Source organism: Cetorhinus maximus, chromosome 2 (assembly GCF_964194155.1).
Source record: "Cetorhinus maximus chromosome 2, sCetMax3.hap1.1, whole genome shotgun sequence".
In the NCBI taxonomy this organism is placed as follows: domain Eukaryota; kingdom Metazoa; phylum Chordata; class Chondrichthyes; order Lamniformes; family Cetorhinidae; genus Cetorhinus; species Cetorhinus maximus.
This window is the reverse complement of record NC_135880.1, coordinates 48,182,352-48,203,162: the sequence shown is the minus strand read 5'-3', so window position 1 is coordinate 48,203,162 and position 20,811 is coordinate 48,182,352. Positions and strand designations below refer to the sequence as shown.

Genomic DNA, 20,811 nt, shown 5'->3' with positions numbered 1-20,811 from the left:
CTCCTTGCAGCCGCAGATCGTACTGGAGAATATGGCAAATGTGAACAATCACATCCAAGGATATACAAGGACATCTCCAGCATTGCCTTTTGTTCATTACTAGATAAGAGCACCGCCAGCAACACACCCATGATCAGGCCAATGCTTGCCATTGCAGTGGTCTATGTTCACCAACCCCTTGACCTTATAGAGGCCCCGCTGCCTCTTGCTGCTCAGGCCCTTGCTCGTCATGGTCCTGTGCCAAGTGGCAACGAGTCCTCCTTGTCCTCATCTGGATGAGAGCCATTACCAAGGCAGGGTTTCCTGCAGCCTGCACCATCAACGCCTCAGTGAAAGTCTGAACAAATTGAAGTGATACATTAAGTGAGCACGTCCTTTACAGGTTTCCCTCCATCTCAAAGCCAGCAGGCAAGTGCTAAGCCCTTCACCTGACCTCCTTCTAGACATGGCATCCCCACCTTAGCCCTTCCACATAAAGGACATCCTGGAAGAGCATAGATGGGTATTCCTCCCGTTCATAATGAATGCATGTGGAGACATTGCTCTTTGGCCAGTGTGATGACAGCCATGTGCAAGAAGCCTCACGTGGACACTTTTCCGTTTGTCTCCACTACTATAGAGACTCTACAGAGAGACCATTGCCTTAGCAGCATGGAAGACTAACTTCATGATCCCTTGTCATCCATGACCATTCACCCAGGAAGATGGAAGTCTGGAGTCGCGACTTGGCCGCCCTCCACTAGCCGTGCGCATTGGAGGCATTCCACCTCCCTCCCACCCTTCATCCCTGCCTTTAACTGCAGCCGGTGGCAAATGACACAGAATGAACAGCAGCTCCGCACCTTGCTGAGATCTTAATGTTATGAGACGGGATCAAACCTGCTGCAATATGGGCTTCACAATAGAGAGGAGAATACAACTGAGCATCTTTAACATCCAGTTGCCTCATAATTATTTGGGTGGCCCTTTAGTCAGCCACTTGTGCTGACCTTGAACTCCAATCACCCAAAAAGACCCTCGTCCCACCTCGAAAAATCTCACTGACTGACTAACTGCGTGGTCAAGGTCAGTTTGGAAAAATGATGTGTGTCACCTTCCGAACTTGGTCCACCACCTTCTACCCTCCCCCGTCACCCACCAACTTCCCCCATCACCATAGAGTCACCCAAAATCACCATTCTTCTCCCCTCTGTCACCCTTGAACTACGCCCCGTCATCCTCGACTTTATTACGATTCACCTCCACATGCCTTTCCTCTCCTCAGAGTCGACACCTGGTACCATCCTCAAGCCCACCCTGTACTGCCCCTCCCGTTATCTGAGCCACCTGTCTTGTTCCCCTCTGTGACCCACCCGATGAGACTTTCATCTACCAAACTCTCACCCTGGACCTGCCACACTACCACATCCCATCCTCCTTCTGACTGTGAATGTTTCCTCCTATCACCAGTACCCTGAGTTCTCCCCTCTTTTCTACTGTGTTTTAAATGGCTACGGCCGATTTAAAAAAAAACATAATTTTGATACTTGAAAAAAAATCTACACTTGAAAAAATCTAACCACCTGCCTCCTTACATTGATTGACAGGCACTCTGCTTTGAAACTGAAATAAGCACATGCTGTTCTCTCCTTCCATGAGAGTAGTCTATTGTTTGGGCAGCTGTGATCATTATCAATGCCCGGCTGATCACACCCTCTAAGACATAGTCCCATACTCCCCCTGGCCTTCCAGACATTCTCCCATCCCTTTTCCAGACATTCTCCTCCCACTTTTACAGATATTCTACCCCCTCCCCCGAACACTCCCCCCACCCTTCCCCCTTAGGCCTGCCTCCCTTGTCCTGCCTTCACTCTACCCTTCCAACTGATGAGCCACCCCACCACCGCACCCCACCCCACCCAGACGCCACCTGCCTCCCTTGTCCAGCCTTGGTGCAGCGTTTGCAAACGCCAATTGCGTGAAGTTATGCAAGGTCCCCAAAAAGGAAGCAACATCTATGGAATTTAAAGTCATGGTAAGGCGAAGCTCGCCAGGTGCTTCTCTGTAAATCTGAACATTCTAAATTCTCACTGGTGAGGAACATAATTTGGAGGGTAAACTTAATTCCAGCAAGATGGCCTGTTAATGAGCATGCATGAGATGCTAATGCATGCAAGCAGTGCTCCCGGCATTGTTTGTCAGGAAGCTTGCCTTGCCTTGAAGGTCAGGGTAACAAAATTCCAACAGTTTATCCCGCCGTTGGGAAACGGATTTTTTGCCTCCAGCCAAATTAAGAGCCCTTGCCCGCAATGATTCCCACTGCTGGCGGGAGCAGAAAATTCTGTCAGTAACTTTGTAATTTTGCAGCGCTAAATAAATTCAACAGTCAGAACAACAATTTTAAAAAGTAAAAGCAAACAGTAAATCAACTGCCACTTATAGTAAGGTATTCCATGTTTTCTACAAAAAGATTCTGATTTCCTCTTTGTTCTTCCAGTGATAGTCCTGACTTAATGACAATTGTTATGAATTCACCAATGATGATATTTTTTTCCGTTTATCCACTCAAAACCTTTTATGATTTTAAAAGGTCTTTAGATTCCTTGGGTTGAATTTTTGTCTGGACGTGGAGGTGCAATTCAGTGCGTGAATGACCACATTTAAGATTTTTTTTGGAAGAAATCCGATTTTCCTCCACAAACTCAACCCTCTGCCATTTCTGCCTGGCCTTTTGGAGGGGCAGAAATGCCTGGTGTGGGATACGCACATCTGCCCCAGCTGAGGTCAGGTTCCCCATTTTAAACGGGGGATGAAAACTGAATTTCCTCCTGCACACCATTTTTGACTGGTACTGCGGAGCTTTGAAAGTCAATCAAAAGCACAATAGGTTCGAGAATTCATGAACAAAATGGAAAGTGTGCTGAGGAGTTGGGAACATTCTGAAAGGTAAGAGTAAAGTGTCGTCACGCAATCGAATGTCACTATTAGGTGCTGAAATGTGATGTAGATGCGTTTTCAATGCACTGATTCATTATAGGCATGTGTCCTTTAAAGGTTAGTTGACCCTTACACTGACCAGCCTTGTGTATTTGTTCACACACATTATAGTGATTTTCCAGTGGAGAAAACACCATAATGCAGTGAAAAATCTTACAAAATGTCCTATCAGTCTGTGCTGTCATCTTTTCTACTGTGTTTTAAATGGCTATGGCTGATTAAAATAAACCTGGTTTTGGCACTTGCAAAACCAATCACACTTGAAAAAAATATAACGAACTGTCCCCTTACATTAAATAACAGGCACTCTGCTTCGAAACGGAAATGAGCACCTGCTGCTCTTTCCTTCCGAGAGATCAGTTTATTGTTTGGGCAGTTGTGGTCATTATAAATGCTCAGCTGAGTACAAGTTTTTTTTAATTCACTCATGGGATGTGGGTATCACTGACAAGGCCAGCATTTATTGCCCATCCTTAATTGCCCTTCAGAAGGTTGTGGTGCGCTGCCTTCTTAAACCACTACAGTCCATGTGTTGTACATTAACACATAGTGCTATAAGGGAGGGAGCTCCAGGATTTTGACCCAGCGACAGTGAAGGAACAACGACATATTTCCAAGTGAGGGCAGTGAGTGGCTTGAAGGGGAACTTCCAGGTGGTGGTATTCCCATGTATCTGCTGTCCTTTTCCTTCTAGATGATAGTGGCCGTGGATTTGGAAGGTGCTGTCTAAAGAGGGTTGGTGAGTTCCTGTGTTGCATCCTCTGGATGATACACATTGCTGCCACAGTGCATTGGTGGTGGAGGGAGTAAATGTTTGTAGATGGGATGCCAGTCAAGTGGGCCGCTCTGTCTTGAATGGTGTCAAGCTTCCTGAGTGTTTTTTGGAGCTGCACTCATCCAGGCAGTGGACAGTATTCCATCACACCCCTGACTTGTGCCTTGTAGATGGTGGACAGGCTTTGGGGAGTCAGGAAATGAGTTACTCGCCACAGGACTCCCGACCTCTGACCTGCTCTTGTAGCCACAGCATTTATACAGCTAATCTAGTTCAGTTTCTGGTCAATAATAACCCCAGGATGTGGATAGTGGGGGATTCAGTGATGTAAGGTTCATTGAATGTCAAGCGCTGATGGTTAAATTCTTTCTTGTTGGAGATGGTCATTGCTTGGCACTTGTGTGGTGCAAATGTTACTTGCCACTTGTCAGCCCAATCCTGGATATTGTCCAGGTCTTGCTGCATTTAGACATGGACTGCTTCAGCATCTGAGGAGTTGCAAATGGTGCTGAACATGTGCAATCATCACTTCTGGCCTTATGATGGAAGGAAGGTCATTGATGAACCAGCTGAAGATGGTTGGGTCTGGGACACTACCCTGAGGAACACCTGCAGTGATGTCCTGGAGCTGAGATGATTGACCCAAGAACCGCAGCCATCTTCCTTTGTGCTAGATATGACTCCAACCACTTTCCGCTCCCCACCCCCCACCTACCGATTCCCATTGACTACAGTTTTGCTCACGCTTCTTGATCCAGATTCAGTAAAATGCTACCTTGATGTCAAGGACAATCACTCTCACCTCACCTCAGGAGTTCAGTTCTTTTGTCCACTTTTGAACCAAGGCTGTAATGAGGTCAGGAGCTGAGTGGCGCTGGCGGAACACAAACTGAGCCTCAGTGAGCAGGTTATCACTAAACAAATGCCGCTTGATAGCACTGTTGATGACCCCTTCCATCACTTTATTGATGATCAAGGGTAGACTGATGTGGTAGTAATTGGCCGGGTTGGATTTGTCCTGCTTTTTGTGTACAGGACATACCTGGGCAATTTTCCATGTAGCCAGGTAGATGCCAGTGTTGTAGCTGTAGTGGAACAGGTTGGCGAGGGGCGCGGCAAGTTCTGGAGCACAAGTCTTCAAAACTATTGCCAGAATATTGTCAGGGCCCAAAGCCTTTGCAGTATCCAGTGCTTTCAGCTGTTTCTTGATATTACATGGAGTGAATCAAATTGACTGAAGACTGGCATCGGTGATGCTGGGGACCTCCAGAGGAGGCTGAGATGGATCATCCACTTGGCATTTCTGGCTGAAGGCTGGTGCAAATGCTTCAACCTTGTCTTTTGCACTGATGTGCTGGGCTCCCCCATCACTGAGGATGAGGTTATTTGTGGAGCTTCCTCCTCCAGTGAGTTGTTTAATTGTCCAACACCATTCACAGCTGGATGTGGCAGGACTGCAGAGCTTAGATCTGATTTGTTGGTTGTGGGCTCACTTAGCTCTGTCTATCACTTGCTGCTTATGCTACTTGGCATGCAAGTAATCCAGTGTTGCAGTTTCACCAGATTGACACCTCATTTTTAGGTACGCCGCATGTTGCTCCTGGCATTTCCTCCTGCACTCTTCATTAAACCAGGGTTGATCCCCTGGCTTGGTGGTAACGGTAGAAAGGGGGATATACCAGGCCATGAGGTTACAGATTGTGTTCAAGTACAATTCTGCTGATGGCCCACAGCACCTCATGGGTGCCCAGCCTCGAGTTGCAAGATCTGTTCAAAATCTATCCCATTTAGCACGGTGGTAGTGTCACACAACACAATTAAGGATACCCCCAATGTGAAGACAGGACTTCATCTCCACAAGGATTGTATGGTGGTCAGTCCTACCAATACTGTCATGGGCAGATGCATCTGCAGCAGCCAGGTTGGTGAGGATGAGGTCAAGTATGTTGTTGTTGGTCCCACGTGTTGGTTCCTTCACCAACTGCCGCAGACCCAGTCTAGCAGCTATGTCCTTTAAGACTCCACCAGCACAGTCTATGGTAGTGCTACTGAGCTACTCTTGGTGATGGACATTGAAGTCTCTCACCCAGAGTATATTCTGCACTCTTGCCACCCTCAGTACTTCCTCCAAATGGTGTTCAACATGGAGGAGTACTGATTCAGCTGCTGAGGGAGGGCGGTACATGGTAATCAGCAGGAGGTTTCCTTGCCGATGTTTGACCTGATGCCATGAGACCTCATGGGGTCTGGAGTTGATTTTTAGGACTTCCAGGGCAACTCCCTCCCGATTGTATACCACAGTGCCGCCACCTCTGCTGGGTCTGTCCTGCCAGTGAGACAGGACATGGTGATGGTGGTATCTGGGGCATTATCTGTAAGGTATGATTCTGTGAGTGTGACTTTGTCAGGCTGTTGCTTGACTAGTCTGCGAGACAGCTCTCTCAATTTTTGGCACTAGCCCCCAGATGTTAATAAGGAGGACTTTGCAGGGTTGACAGGGTTGAGTTTGTCATTGTCATTTCCAGTGCCTAGGCTGATGCTGGGTGGTCCATCCGGTTTCATTCCTAAGTACTAATGTGTTTCAGCAGGGTAGATGCTCCATTCATCTGAGAAAGAAACTCTTTCGAGTTATCAACAGTCACAGATTGCAACTCTTTCGAGTACAATCACAGTTCTTGGTTTTCCGGGAGTGGGACATGAACCCACAACCCTCTGATTCAAAGGCGAGGGTGCTATGAACTGAGCCACAACAGATTGTCCCTTTGATAGGTTTCTGGTGTGTTGACACAAGCTAATAGGATTAGAACTATTACAAGGTTTCTTTCACATGGCAGAAAGCATTTTCTCTCAGTATCAATGATTATGGAGGCTTTTATTAGATGCTCAGAGGTTTGTTATTTATCCCAAGGAATGCAAAATATCTTCCCTTCATATTGCATGGAAACCAAAGGCTGTACATAGTGCATACTAGGTGAGTGGCTATCGAGGATAGACCAGGGGCATAGAGGTGCCATTGGGTGGCAAGGGTGATCTGAAGAAGCATGTAGGATATATGGGTGGGGGGGGGGTGGGGGGGGGGGGGTGTGGCATTGTGTAGCATGGGTGATTTAAAAGGGGCATAAAAGGTTAAGGGGCCAAAGAGGTGGCTTGGGCGATTGGTGGGGGCATGGACTGGCATAAGGGGTGGATGGGGTGTTGAGGGAGGTGAGGGATGAGTTCTAGGGAACATTTAAACACTTTTACGAGCTGGGATACTGCATTAGAGAACCAAGACGAGTCTCCTAACCGACCTTCCTCTGCACTCACACTCCTCACACACTCCCATGCAGCTTGCAAACTTCATTGCTAACCTGACCCCGGTGTGAAAAGACAAAAATGGCATGTGAAGTCACACATTAGTCCAGTGTGCAGTTTGCAGGGGACTGGGGGTGGGGGGCAATAGGGGTGGAGTTTTACAGCCCCCCCTCCCCCCCCCCACCACCATCCTATTTGAAAGAGAGGGCTACATGTAAAATAAAGCCAGCCCATCACCTCCCAGCCCAACCCCAACCTGTCCCCCATATTATAGTGGGCAGGTAGGGTGTAAGGCTGCCCGCTCGCCCTTAGGCCTACTGAGGTCCTTAACCAGCCAATTAAGGACCTCTTTCCACCTTCACCACCATATCACGTTGGGCGCATGGAAGGCAGAAGGAAAGTGACCACCCTGTAACTTTCCTTACTTGGAATAAAAGGTGGGAAGGAAGGTGGGGGTACCGCTTTTGGGGGAGTCCCCTTGCCCATCAGGACACTGCCTCCAAGATAGCACCCCACCACCCCCCCAACCCTTCTGTGTCTCCCTGTCCTTGGCTTCCATAATTTGAGCCCCCCACCTCCCTCCACTCTCTTGCTAGTGTCCCCAATCCCTCCCCTGGACTTACCTAAGTATGGTGTCCATGCTGCCTTCTTCCCAGGGCTCCTTATAGTCCCAGTAGCAGCCATTACTGCATTCTGGCACTGTTGGGACTACTCAACTGCCAGCCAATCTGATTGGCTGGAAAATCTTGAGAGCAGGACTTCCTGCTCACCTTGTTAAGACCGCCTCCAGCGAATTATTGATGGCACTCCACTGAACTACCTATGTCCTCTAGTAATTTCATTCACCTTTTGCCTTTACGCAAATCAATTATATAAATGGAAAACATAACATCAAGGTCCAAGTACAGTTCCTTGGGGCACACTACTAACAGCAAGCTACCAACTAAAAATGTCTATTTACCACAAATCTTTGCTTTTTGCTATATATATGTAATTACATTCCTTTTAATTTTTGCAGCAAGTCTTATCACTTTGTCAAGCACCCTCTGAAAAACATGTCTACATAACATCCATTGAATCCCTTTGTCTTGTAAATTGCTGTTTCCTAAAAATAAAGCAACTGAATTAGAGAAGCAAAACTTGCCCTTAACAAATCTATGCTGACTGACCTTGATTATGCCTTTCTAGCTGTTCGTTAAAGTTCATCCTGCGTTAAGGACTCCAGGGATTATCTACAACTGAAGAAAGATTAGTTTGCCTAAAATTTTCTGGCTAATCATTTTCATATTTCTTGAACATAATTCCCATTTCTGTCAATTTTTAGAAAAGCATATATGGTTAATATTTCTGCTATCTCTTCACCAAACTACTGCAATAGGTTGAAATGCACATCATTTGGATATGGTGGCCTTTTTTTAAAGAAAGAACTCCTTTCTCATCTCACAGCCAACAAATTATATTTGGTACAATCACCATTGTTTTGTAGACGAATTTGGTATCCAAATTGCATAAAGCAAGATCGCACAAAAGGCAATGAGATAAGTGATTAGATAATCTGTTTTTGGTAAAGAAATTAATGTTGGCCATTTTCGGTGGCATTCGTTATAGTGTCATAGAACATTATGAGCAAGGAAGCAGGGATTTGGTTTAACATCCCATCCAAAAGATGGCATCTCTGACAATGCTGCATCTCTTTCATATTGCACTAAAGCAAGAAGCAAGACCAGGGAAGGAGTCACAAGTTTCTGACTCATCGGCAAGTATATTGCCATTCGATCAGCTGCCAAATTAGTTTTAGTTCATTAACATTTTAATTATTTGTCCAATGTCTTTTGAATAATTATCTCTAATAGTGGTCCACCTCAGCAACAGTCCTACTCGTTGCACTTTCCCCATATTAAGCATTTCCACCATTCCATCATTCTCAAGCGCAAAATGTCCACTCATCAAGTCTTTTCTATCATCTCTAAATGGTCCCAATCTTTTTTTGACTATGCTTTTACCTCTCAAGTCATTTTAAAATACAGAATTTTCCTTTACGTTAATGGCAGCTCCTTTTTACATTCTTGCCAAGCCTCCTTGGGCTTCGTGACTCTTTTCCATGCTTTTTATAGTTTGAAATTTCTTCTGCACTATACTCTCAGCCCACTGGATATTTATCGCATGCCACTCTTGAATCTCATTTCTATCCTAAACTTGGAATTTATCCATGTAACCCCTATATGATACGCATTTATCCCTGGTTAGAATTAATTTAATCTCCCACTGCTGATCCACTGTTTGATCTGTCATTTCTCCAACTAATTAATCTGGGCTTGATCCCCTTTCATCTGACTGAAATTAGCTGATTGCCACTCCAACATCTTTATCTTTGATTCCCCTTTTGTTTCATATCTATTGTTAATACGAACATAATTAGATTAAGGTCACCATTTCCCAAGTGTTCTACTGTAAGGTCATTTACTTGTCCTACTTCACTACCAGAATCAGATCGAGCACTGCATTCTTCCTGTTTACACATGCAACAGAGTAAGGAACAGTCTTGGATGGATTAGAGAAACATTGTCATATTTTGATCTCCAAAGTTTGTCTTATTGCAGTCCACCTCAGGATAGTTATGAAATCCCCAATTGTTACGACTGTAAATTGTCAACAAATCTCATTCTTCATCTTTTTAACTATTTGTTATCTATAACATACTCCCAATATAACACATTCCCTTTTAATTCTTAATTCTACCCAGGCAGACATTACCTGTGTCCATTTTTGGATGGAATTTAATCCAAGTGACGGGGTCTCACCCACCCAAGTCACCTCCTTTGAGTGGCCTGAGTCAGGCCTTCCCCAGGATCAAGGATCACGGGGATTGAAATCTCGCCCCAAGAGCTGCCGGCCAATCAGAGACCAGCAGCTCTCATTTGCTGACACAGGATGAGGGTCACGGGGAGGTCAGGGTGTTTAGAAAGAAGGTGGGGAGTCGGCCCTCATGGGCCCCCTTCCCAATGCCAGGTCCCATGATCAAGCACTGTGCCTTTGAACAAGGGACCCACCCTCCAAGAGCACACAAGCAAACGTGACGGTTTGCTTATCGGACTTCCCTGCCTACCGCTGGTTGAATACCAGCAGCAGCTGGATTAGCCCCTTAAGTGGGCATTAATTGCCCACTTAAGGGCTTTAATTGGCAGCAGGGCAGGAAAGTCGTCCATGAGCCTTCCCACCCAGCAGAGGCGATAAGATGGTGGGGTCCCCACCCCATATCCTGAGCCCGATTAACTTGCCTTGGAGGAGGGCATTAAACTCCATTTTCATTTTTATGTTCTATGGTTGTAAATTAATCTTTAATTATTATTGGCAACTTTCCAACCATTTATTTCCCTCTCTACATCACTGAAAATTTTTCTAACAAGGAATACTGATTTCCTAATCTTGCCCCTGCTGAAACAAAAGTCAATTCTACATCATGTCCCTCCACATTTTTCTACATATCTAGCCAAATTTTGATTTGGGGGCTAGTTCCAGGTCCTGATCCTGCACAGCAAGCTTCAGACACATCCACTGGCATTTTAAAAGCTGCGTCCAGCTAAAGTCCTGGCAGTGGGCTTTGCTGTCCAATCAAGGACAGCAGGCGGGATCCTGTTGTTGGAGCTCTGAGGTAGGAGCTGCCGATTTGAAGATTGAGAGAGAGGGAAAAAGTCAAGTACGTTTTAACTACTGTTTAAAAAAGCCACAGCTATGTGGCCATGGTCCTAGGTGGGAAACCCCTCCAGGGGTTACCACAGCTATGGCCTGGCAGCTGTTATGGGTTGGGGCGGTTGGAGGGGTGGGGAAGGAGATTTCCATCACATGATCCACCGCTCCCACAACCTCATTTCCCACCCTGAGTCCACAATTCATCAGCCTGGACATAGTTCAAGCCAATGTGGGTTGCCCATTTTGCTAATGGAAAATTTTTGTAGGTATGAGAATGGCCCTTATTAGGACCCTGTAATTATCAATACTTGGCCTCAATTGGCTGCCCACTGGGAAGCAGTGAGCAGACGATCCAACCCCAAACCACTATCATTGAAAATGGCTCAGAGTTGGGATTGTGGTGGCGAAATGGCATGGAGGCCAGTGGCACCAAATTGCGCACCTGCCTGCCTCTGATCCAGACCCCACACTAATGTAAAAATCGCAGTCGTATGATCTATTTCTTCATCAAGAACCTAAAGTGTGGCAGAGAGTATAATTCTGCTTGTCAGATTGGATCAGTGATAACAGTCAGAAGGTTTTGAGTTCAAGTCCCAGAACAAGATTTGAGTACATTATCTAGACTGATGCTGAATGGAGAGTAAGGGCAGAATTTTCATGGACCAAATCGGGTTGAAATGGAGGTGGGTGACCAAAAAAATTGCACTGATGACCTGTGTGCCAGTCTGTTGTTTCCGTTCCTGGCCCAAGTGATTTTCGTGAGGGTGAGAGAGGTAGGCTAGGGAACAAAAACAGCTGCTAATACTGAATTAACAGCTAGTTGCTAAAATCGCAAACAGTCTAGTGAATACATTTCCAAAATAATAATTTAGTACTTATTCAATCATTTACTCCAATTCAAACCGAACTTCCTCTTGTCACTCAACTTCCTTCTTGCAACTAAACTGGCAAACATCCTTACAACATTTTCTGTAAACAGCAAAGACAAATAGTCACACAGTTCAAGAGACAAATGACAAAAAAAAACTTGACAAATTTGTAATTCGAGACAAACTATTCCTGCTCAGTATCAACCCAAGAAGCTGAATTCAGCCCAGACTGCCTAAAGAACATCTAGGCAAGATGAGGACTCTGGGTCTATACTCGATGGAGTTTAGAAGGATATGGGGGGATCTGATTGAAACTTACAGAATACTGAAAGGCCTGGATAGAGCGGACGTGGGGGAAAATGTTTCCATTGGTAGGAGAGACTAGGACCTGCGGGTACAGCCTCAGAGTTAAGGGAAGACCTTTTAGAACAGAGATGAGGAGAAACTTCTTCAGCTAGAGAGCGGTGAATCTGTGGAATTCATTGCCACAGAAGGCTTTGGAGGCCAGGTCATTGAGTGTATTTAAGACCAAGATAGATAGGTTCTTGATTGGTAAGGGGATCAAAGGTTATGGGGAGAAGGCGGGAGAATGGGGTTGAGAAACTTATCAGCCATGATTGAATGGTGGAGCAGACTCGATGGGCCGAATGGCCTAATTTCTGCTCCTATGTCTTATGGTCTTATGATAACATTTTGCCTCATTTTGCAAAACACAACAAAAATCTGCACCTTTTACAGGCCGTAGCTATGGGTATTACACAGCATTTATACTAAGGACTACCCTCTCCCAATAGAGCTACAATAAAAAGTAGGAAACAGTAAAGTGTTCCTTGATGCGGTTACTCCTCCTCAGACAATGACTACTCAATGGAGGACACCAAGAACAAGACATCAGGCCAAGCTGGAACCGAGGGATGGCCTGGTCTCACAATCTCAAAGCCCATGAAGCTGAATATCCTCAGAAGCAAGGCTCGATCCTCTCTGTTTTTGTGGAAGCAGCAAATACATATTCCACCTTCATTTTCTCCTCAACAAATTCTAACAGCGCAGTTAACCATTCTTTGCTTCCTTCTGCCAAAACGCCATTAGGAATTTCCACAAAGAGATTCTTATTGGAGAAAACTGCATCCCATTTGGGGACCTTTGAGTCTGTTAACTTGTACTGAAAATGGACAATATGCTGCTTTCCATTTGCCAGTAGCTCTTGCGTTACAGTTAGCTTCTCATCTGTGTGAGAGAGCTGTAAGAGTGTGATCCCTTCCATTCCCTCGCCCACCCGGGATCTTCACTGAACGGTGAGGGGCATCAGGGGCACCACAGAGGCTCTGGACTGAGGTGTCTGCAGTACTGTTGCTGAGATGTAGACCTCAAGGAAGGAATACTACTCTCCTGGGTATTTATCATGGAGGAAGCTGGGCTCTTGTCTCTTTCTTTTCCGAAGTAGTGGCTGTTGAGTATCTGTTCGACGGAGCTTCTCACCATCCGGTTGCAGACAGCCCGCTCGCTGGGTTACGCTGCCAGTGGCTGCCCCTCCATCCACTCCGCACCCTCCGCCTTCCAGAAACTTCAGCAGGAGCACACATTGTTACAATGACTCAGCCAATCAAGCCTGCAGGCAGTTAAGCACACAGTAAGTGAATTCCGAAGTTCAATCCTTGATTAGTTGACTTCAACAATGGTAGTGGTGGGGTTTGCTGTTAGTGACCCCGAGTTAGGGGGCAATTTAAAAAAAATATTCAGATGGAAGGTCATCAACTTGAAACATTAACTCTGGTTCTCCCTTCATAAATGCTGTCAGACCTGCTGATTATTTCCAGCATTTTCTGTTTTTATTTCTGAATTTTCAGCATTCGCAGTTTTTTACTTTTGTATTGGTGTTTAATTCACTACCACGTCTTCCTGCCAGGAATGCCGAGCTTGACGAAGTTCTGCTCTTCTCTCAGGCAGTATTTTCATTTGTCTCTTTTACCAGGTTCACCTACATTACTTTTCATTTCCATTCTCATGTTTGATTAAGTAGGTACCAAAACTCTCCTTCACAGCCACATCTCTTCTCATGGTAACTGTCTCTGCCTCCAAATGTTCTGATGAAAGGCCATCAACCTAAATGCCAGACCTGCTGAGTATTTCCAACATTTTCAGTTTTTATTAAAAAGCACTTTGCCTGGACTCCCACTTTTGAGAGACCCTCACTGAGACGAATGTATGGGCATTGAATATTAACAACATTAACTGTTATGCTGCTTCCAGTTAAATAGCTAATTGATAATAAAACTGACCACTAATAAGTTAACAATAACTACTTGCATTTATATCGTGCTCCAAATATAGAAAAATGTCCCAGGGTGCTTCACAAAAGTATAATTGACAAAAATGGACATCAGCCAAAAAAAGATGCTTGTTGAACAGCATCCAGCAGGTAGTCAATGACATAAAGGAACAGGAGAAAATTGGCAGAAATAAAAGCGGGAAAAATATAATCATTTTGTATTGCTGAAAAATGAGACATGCTGTCAAAGCTTTTCATCTTGCACTTATCAGAGCAGACGAAAAATGCTAAGTTTCAAATATATATGACCCTTGCATATTTCCAACATAGATGACTCGTTTGGTATATTTAAATCTGTAGCTGCATGTATGAATTTCCTTACATACCTTTATACATTCCATTCTATACTCAAATGCACCTTTGAAATGGAGTAACCTAACAAGCACTTTTTCCTCGACGTGCTAGGTGAGAAATCCACTAATGGGTTCTCTGCTACCATCCACCGCAAGCCTACCTTCACTGGTCAAAATATCCGTCAGGATTCTTGCAGCTCCACATGCTACAAGATTGGCCTTATCAGTAATCTCGTAAATATGGCCCAAACCACCTGCTCACCGTGCAAGCTTGACTCCAAATTAAGGCACATCAAAGCTATCCTGCAAAATAATGGCTACCCTAATCAGATCACTGCTCGCTGTGTACTGTGCATACCCATGAATGGGCCTAGGGCTGCCACTTTCGGACCTGAAAGGTGCCCAGTCTACCTCAAATTATCCTAGAAGAATAAAGTATCTCAAAAATTTGAGTAGCAGGTGAAGTAGCCTACTATGCAGTGGCAACAGCAGTGATGTTTTCCACTAACAGGATGCTACCATCAAGCCAAAAATGTGTTGGGTAGAATTTTCCATTCTGGAGACTAAGTGCGGTGGCGGGCAGGAAAGTGATTCCCGCTGGATGGTGGGTCAGATTTATTCGCCTGATTTCGTGCTTTTCAGCTCATTTATTACGCATCAACAAGGAGCTTATTGAATCTCATGGCAGGGCCGGCAGGGATTTGCCTGCCCCGCCATTACCTCATGGGGTTGAAAGTCCTAGGGTCATATTTAAACGGCACCCACACAGACATTCACTTACTGCAGGCCAGGTGTATAGTACAGTTCTGCGTCACCATGGTGATAAAAAGAACAAAACCGTCTGCCCCACAGTTGAGCAAGGCCTCCCTGGGGAATTGTCCTCCAGGCAGTCCAAGAAAGGCAGGAGGTCCTCTTTCCTCAGGACGGGAGCAGGAGGTCCTCCAACAGAAAAAGATCGCCCTGCAGTGCAGAAAAAGGATGAATGCTCTGATGTGCTCCACCAAGGTAAGTGAAACTTCTTCTCACTACAAACTCACACTTTCATAAGGACACCTGGCAGTTTAAGAGATAGAGTCCACAGGGGTGTCACACACAACCAGCAGATGGGACAACAGGACTGAATGTCCGCCAGCCACTTTAAGCTCACCATTTCATGTAAGATTCTGCACAAACGGTGTCCTAGTCCCATACAGGGAAGGGCTCAGCACACACAACAGGCATGCATGCTCCTGAAATGCACTTTCATCCATGGTGCTCACAGTTAATTCTTCTGTCTTTATGCAGGACAAGATCTCTCACAATCATGGGGAGAGAGTGAAGACCAGTGGGGGGTGTTGGGAACCCCTGAGCTGAGGACACTTTCCTCTCACGAAGAGCTCGCTGGAGAGGATAGGGATTGTTCCAGCATGCAAAGCGAGATCAGCCTCCCACAACAAGCCTGTGAAGGTGCATCCAGTATACTTCGACAACATGCGGACAATAACTCTGAGTGACCTATACTGCTGGAGCCTGTCTAGTCAATCCCTAATTATCTCTTCTCTCTATTCCAGCTACCAGCAAGAAAAGGCAGAGGAAGAGTTCCAGCAAGTGCCTCAGCCCCAGCCTCCACAACACCTCCAAAGAGGAGTTAGAGGAACCATCCAATGAAGACCTGTCACTGCATTCACCTATATCCTCCACCAGTGTAGTTACATGCGCCTTGGTGGGTCCTAGTTCTAGAGTAGGCTCGGGTTCATTATCTGGTGATCACCTCACCGACATGTGTCCACAGCAAGCGGAGGCAGTGCCAGTCAAGGTCTTTGGCACTTGGAGAACTGCTGGGGATTAGCCCCCTGCTGAGTCCATGAGCACGATTTTCCCGTCGGCGAGCGGGGTAAAATGACGCGTGGTGACGTCGGGTGGAACTCCCCACGTCACCGCGCCCCATTTAAATTTTCAGGCAGGTGGGGGCTCAGCAAAATCAGCTGTGCGCCCGCCGACCTGTCAATGGCCAATTGAAGCCATTGACAGAGTCACTTAAGTAATTAATGGACCTGCCCATCCAACCTTAAGGTTGGCGGGCAGGTTGGGAGCCCTGGCGGGCATTGGAAAAAGCATGAAACCTCATCCACGGGCGGGATGAGGTTTCATGTAGGTTTTTTAAAAATTAATTAAAGCTTTTCAAAAAATTATGGACATGTCCCAGCTCATGTGACAGTGTCACATGAGGGGATGTCAGGGACTTTATTTCTCTATTATTAATAATTTGTACAGTAGAGACGATCTCCCTGAGGCAGCACTTAGCCTCAGGGATATAAGTGTGTTCTTTCATGTGCATGCGCAAAAGAACGCGCTCTCAGGTTTAGGGAGTCCCCCCGCCCGCACAGGGCGCGCATAGCGCTTCCGTGGACGTCACGCTGGGTGGGCCTTAAATGGCCCGCCCACATAAGATAGCAGCATGCCCCCAATTGGGGGCGCTGATCGGAGGCACACCTCTGCACACCCGCACTTCAACTTCCCCCCCGATGGGGGGAAAATCCTGCCTCAAGTCTGATGACGAGCCTTTGGAATCAGCCTGAGAGAAATGTTGGAGATGCAAAGATGGGCAGGGGAACATCAGGCAGAGTTGTCAGAGGTCATCATAAGACTGGAACGAAGGATGAAGGAGTCAGTCCACTTTCTGTCTAATGTTGTGACTCTGGGGGGAGACGGAGGCAAAATTATTGTGCTGAACTCCTCCCACACGCCCAGAGATGCCTCACCGATCAAGCTTTTTCTAGCTTCTTTTTCGAACTGCATCATTCTTAAGTGAGATTGAAAATGGTGCTGTTGACTTTCGTCTGTGACACCAGCTTCTAACCTTCACCAACACCCACCAAATCCCTCCCATGCTCCTCCATACTCACTGCCTCCAAATTCTCCTTCCTCCTGCCACTATCCAGTCTCCCTCTGTTACACTTGACCCCATAATTGTCCAAGTGGATATTCCTGTTCTCCTCGAACCCTTTAATGATGGTGTCCCCCACACTCTTTGTCGACCAGCCCCCTCTCCCCTTCTTGAGGGCACCTGCACCCAGAGACGCCCCAATGAGACTATCCGATACCACCATTGCTTTTCAGGTACCGATGCCTCCCTGAAGGTTACTATGCCATCTGCCTCACAATACCATGACTCAAGTCCCCAGGACCAAATTCCTTAGGTGACTGATCATGCCCTCACACCATACTGTGCACAACCGTCACTGCCCAGAGAGGCTTTCCCCCATACAAGGCAGGGACCAAAACATGGCATGCCATCCGGAGCCCTCTAACATGGCCCGTACAGCCATGGACACTCTCTTCAATACACTGACAGCATGGTCTCAGCTCTAGGACAGTTTCTTCAATATGTCCCCAACAGTGTGGCCTCAGCTCTAGGATGGTCTCTAACTCTTCCTTGGACTTCCTTATAACTCTTACCCCAGGACAGTCTTTCACCATTGCACTCTGTTCCTTGACTACCCCCTAGCCCTGCCTCCATCTCCCCTTTCTACTCTTGTTTTGCACCCCCTATGTCCTGCCTCCATCTCCCTCCTCTGCCCTCATGTTCCACACAAAGCCTGCAACCCCCAGTCCTCCCTTCATCTCCTCCCCACCAGCTCCCCCGTCCCCTCTCATGTTCCACACAGGCCCCCAAGAGTCCTGCTTCCATCTCCCCTCTCATGTTCCACACATCCTCTCCTGCCTCACACCCCACCCTCTCCAGAGTCGTTACTCCGTTTCCCTCGCACCTGCCCCCCTCCACCCCACTGGCCTTGCCTACCGTGCACAGCCTTGGTGCAGCTTGTGATACAGGCACTCGATACCTCGCAGCAATGCTCTTAAAGGTAGGTGAAAGTAATGTCTACTCACCTCCAAGTCGTTGGTGAAGTGAAGCTTGCCAAGTGCGTGCCACTGATATACAGTCAGGGAACAGACCGTTCTATCTGCTGGCAGGGCAATTAATTTGGAGGTGGATAGTAATTCTGGCGAGTTGACCTTTTAATGCGCGTTCATGATATGCAAATGATAACAAATATGGTTCCCAACATAGATCAGAAGGAAACTCGAGCCGCCTTTAACCCACCATCAAAGTCAGGAGAACAAAATTCCAAACTAATAAAAGAAACTGACTCTTTCCGTTGCACCAAATTGAGTCCCCCACACTCACCATGATTCCCACCGCTGGCAGGAGCGTAAAATTCTTCCCATTCTGTCAACCACACAAATGAGTAATGTGATATATGATCTTCAGTGCCACTGCGAAGCCAGGTACATAGATCCACAATGACTGGTGGATCATATCAAACAGCATTTCCCTTAGGCTGTTCACAATAGGCAGAGTACTAGCCATAATCAACCAACGCGTGCTTGCAATACTCAGAATAATGTCTAACACTAGATGTGATTCTGCAATTGCACAGCACTTGCTGAATAATCCCAAGTGTGCCTAGAGTTACACTAACAACCAATTTAAGATTATCAGTCGGGCTCACAATGTAGCTCACTTACACTTACTAGAAGCTTCATAGGTTCATACGCAGGGGCCTGCAGGCAAAAGGAATATATCCGGACATTGCACCTTTTTGAATAGCAAAAGCATGAAGGACAATAGTTCCCTGGTGCATTCGCCATAGCAATGTCTCAACCAATCACCACCTCTTATCTCATGCAGTATAGGTTGTTTTTCCCTTTGAAATTTAGCAGTCTTGCAATTTTCCTGATGAGTGCAAGATGAAAAGGTTCAACAGCATGTCTCTTTTTCAGCAATACTCAAGTTCTGTACTGCCAAGTGATTGACTCATTTAATATGTATTTGTAAACATTTCAAATCATACATCAAACCAGTTGAAGGCTTCCAAAATGTCTAGCTGCACCAAGGTCTATTGAGAGTAAAAGCATTCACATACACTTCAGATACGCTTACATGTGACCACAAAAGTGCTATGGAGAGATATGATTTCAAAATCAGCACAGGAAAGTCATCAGCCATTCACTTTAATTCAAGTATTCTATCACTTCTTACAGATATTCACTGGCATTATCACTGCTAAGTTCTCCACTATCAATATCCTGGCGAGCCAGCATTGAGCAGAAACTGAACTCATAGACTCATAGGCTCATACACATTTACAGCACAGAAGGAGGCCATTCAGCTCATCATGTCCACGCCAGTCAACAAAGATCGGGCTACAGTAACCCCACTTTCTAGCTCTTGACCCATAGCCCTGGAGGCTATGGAACTGGAGCAACCACATAAATGTAGTGGCGACAAGTCAGAGGCCAAGGACTAGATTTTCGCCCCTGAGTCAGGTAGCAGGAATCAAAACTTTCCCAGCTCACTGTGCCTGCCTCTGGAAATAGTACCTAGAATAGCAGGATCTTCAGTCCCGTGGGTGTGGGTGTGGGGGTGGGTGTGAGGTGGAGTTGGGCTTGCTGCCCTGGATTCAGATTGGAGGTGGCCACAAGGACTGGTGAGTGTCAAGCTGGATGCTTAAAAGAGCCGCCTTGGTTCTCTGAGACTTCTAGTCCTCACCCCTCACAATCCCTCACCCACCCCCTCCCCGCTATCCGCTACCCATGTCAATACATGCCAACTCATGCCAACCCATGCTGTCACCCACTCCCAACGGTATCTCATACTCTCCACCCATCTCCACGGCCCCTTATATTCCCAATACCAATTTATTGCCAACTCATGGCCCCGCCACCTGCTTCCACAGCCCATTATAACCCCTACGCCAACTTAGTTCCAACCCACCCCAACTCATGACCCCCCAGCCATCCTCACAGCCCCTTATATCTCCAATGCAACTTAGTACCAATTCATACTAACTCATGAACATCCCCACCCATCGTTATTGCCCCTAATAACCCCAAGCAAAATTAGTGCCAACTCATGACCCCCACTCACCACCCCTTGTTCTTACACCCTCCATGCCAACTCCCGAGCATCCATCATAGACAGATTTCAGGAGCCAGACTGAGATCAAATAAAATTAAGTCTAAATATCTAAAACAGACTTCACCATATAAGATCCCACATCCCCATTCATGAAAGCCCATTCAATAAATTTTAAATCCCTCAACTACTTAATCCCTTATAAAAACAAACATTTGCATTCATAACCCCATATCAAAGACATTAACATGAGATCGCAGGATTAGACCATTCAGCCCCTTGAGCCTGCTCCTCAATTCAATAAGATCATGGCTGATCTGGTTGTGTCTCAACTCCACTTTGTTGTCGGCCCCCCATAACCTTTCACTGCCTTGCCTATCAAAAATCTGTCAAACTGTACCTTGAATATTTTCAATGACTCAGCCTCCACTGCTCCATTGAGGGAAAAAAATTCTACTCATCTGCAATTTAAACAGTATAGCTCTTAATCTTAAACTGTCTTCCCTGGTTCTAGTCTCTCTCAAGTCAAATCATCCTCCTGGTATCTACCCTATCAAAACCCTTCAAGCAATATGCTTCAATAAAATCACCTCTCATTCTTCTAAACTTAATGGGTATAGGCCCAAACTGTGCAACCCTTCTTCATAAGATAAGCTCCTCATCCTAGGATTGAGTCAAGTGAACAT

General features: G+C 46.1%; 1 protein-coding gene and 1 pseudogene across 10 annotated transcripts in view; both read right to left on the bottom strand.

The window, feature by feature from the left end:
* LOC144694155 (single-stranded DNA-binding protein 2) overlaps nucleotides 1-20,811 on the bottom strand; it is a 587,421-nt gene that overhangs the window by 464,711 nt on the left and 101,899 nt on the right. The window lies entirely within an intron of this gene.
* LOC144690342 (ornithine decarboxylase antizyme 2 pseudogene) lies at nucleotides 12,354-13,092 on the bottom strand (annotated as a pseudogene).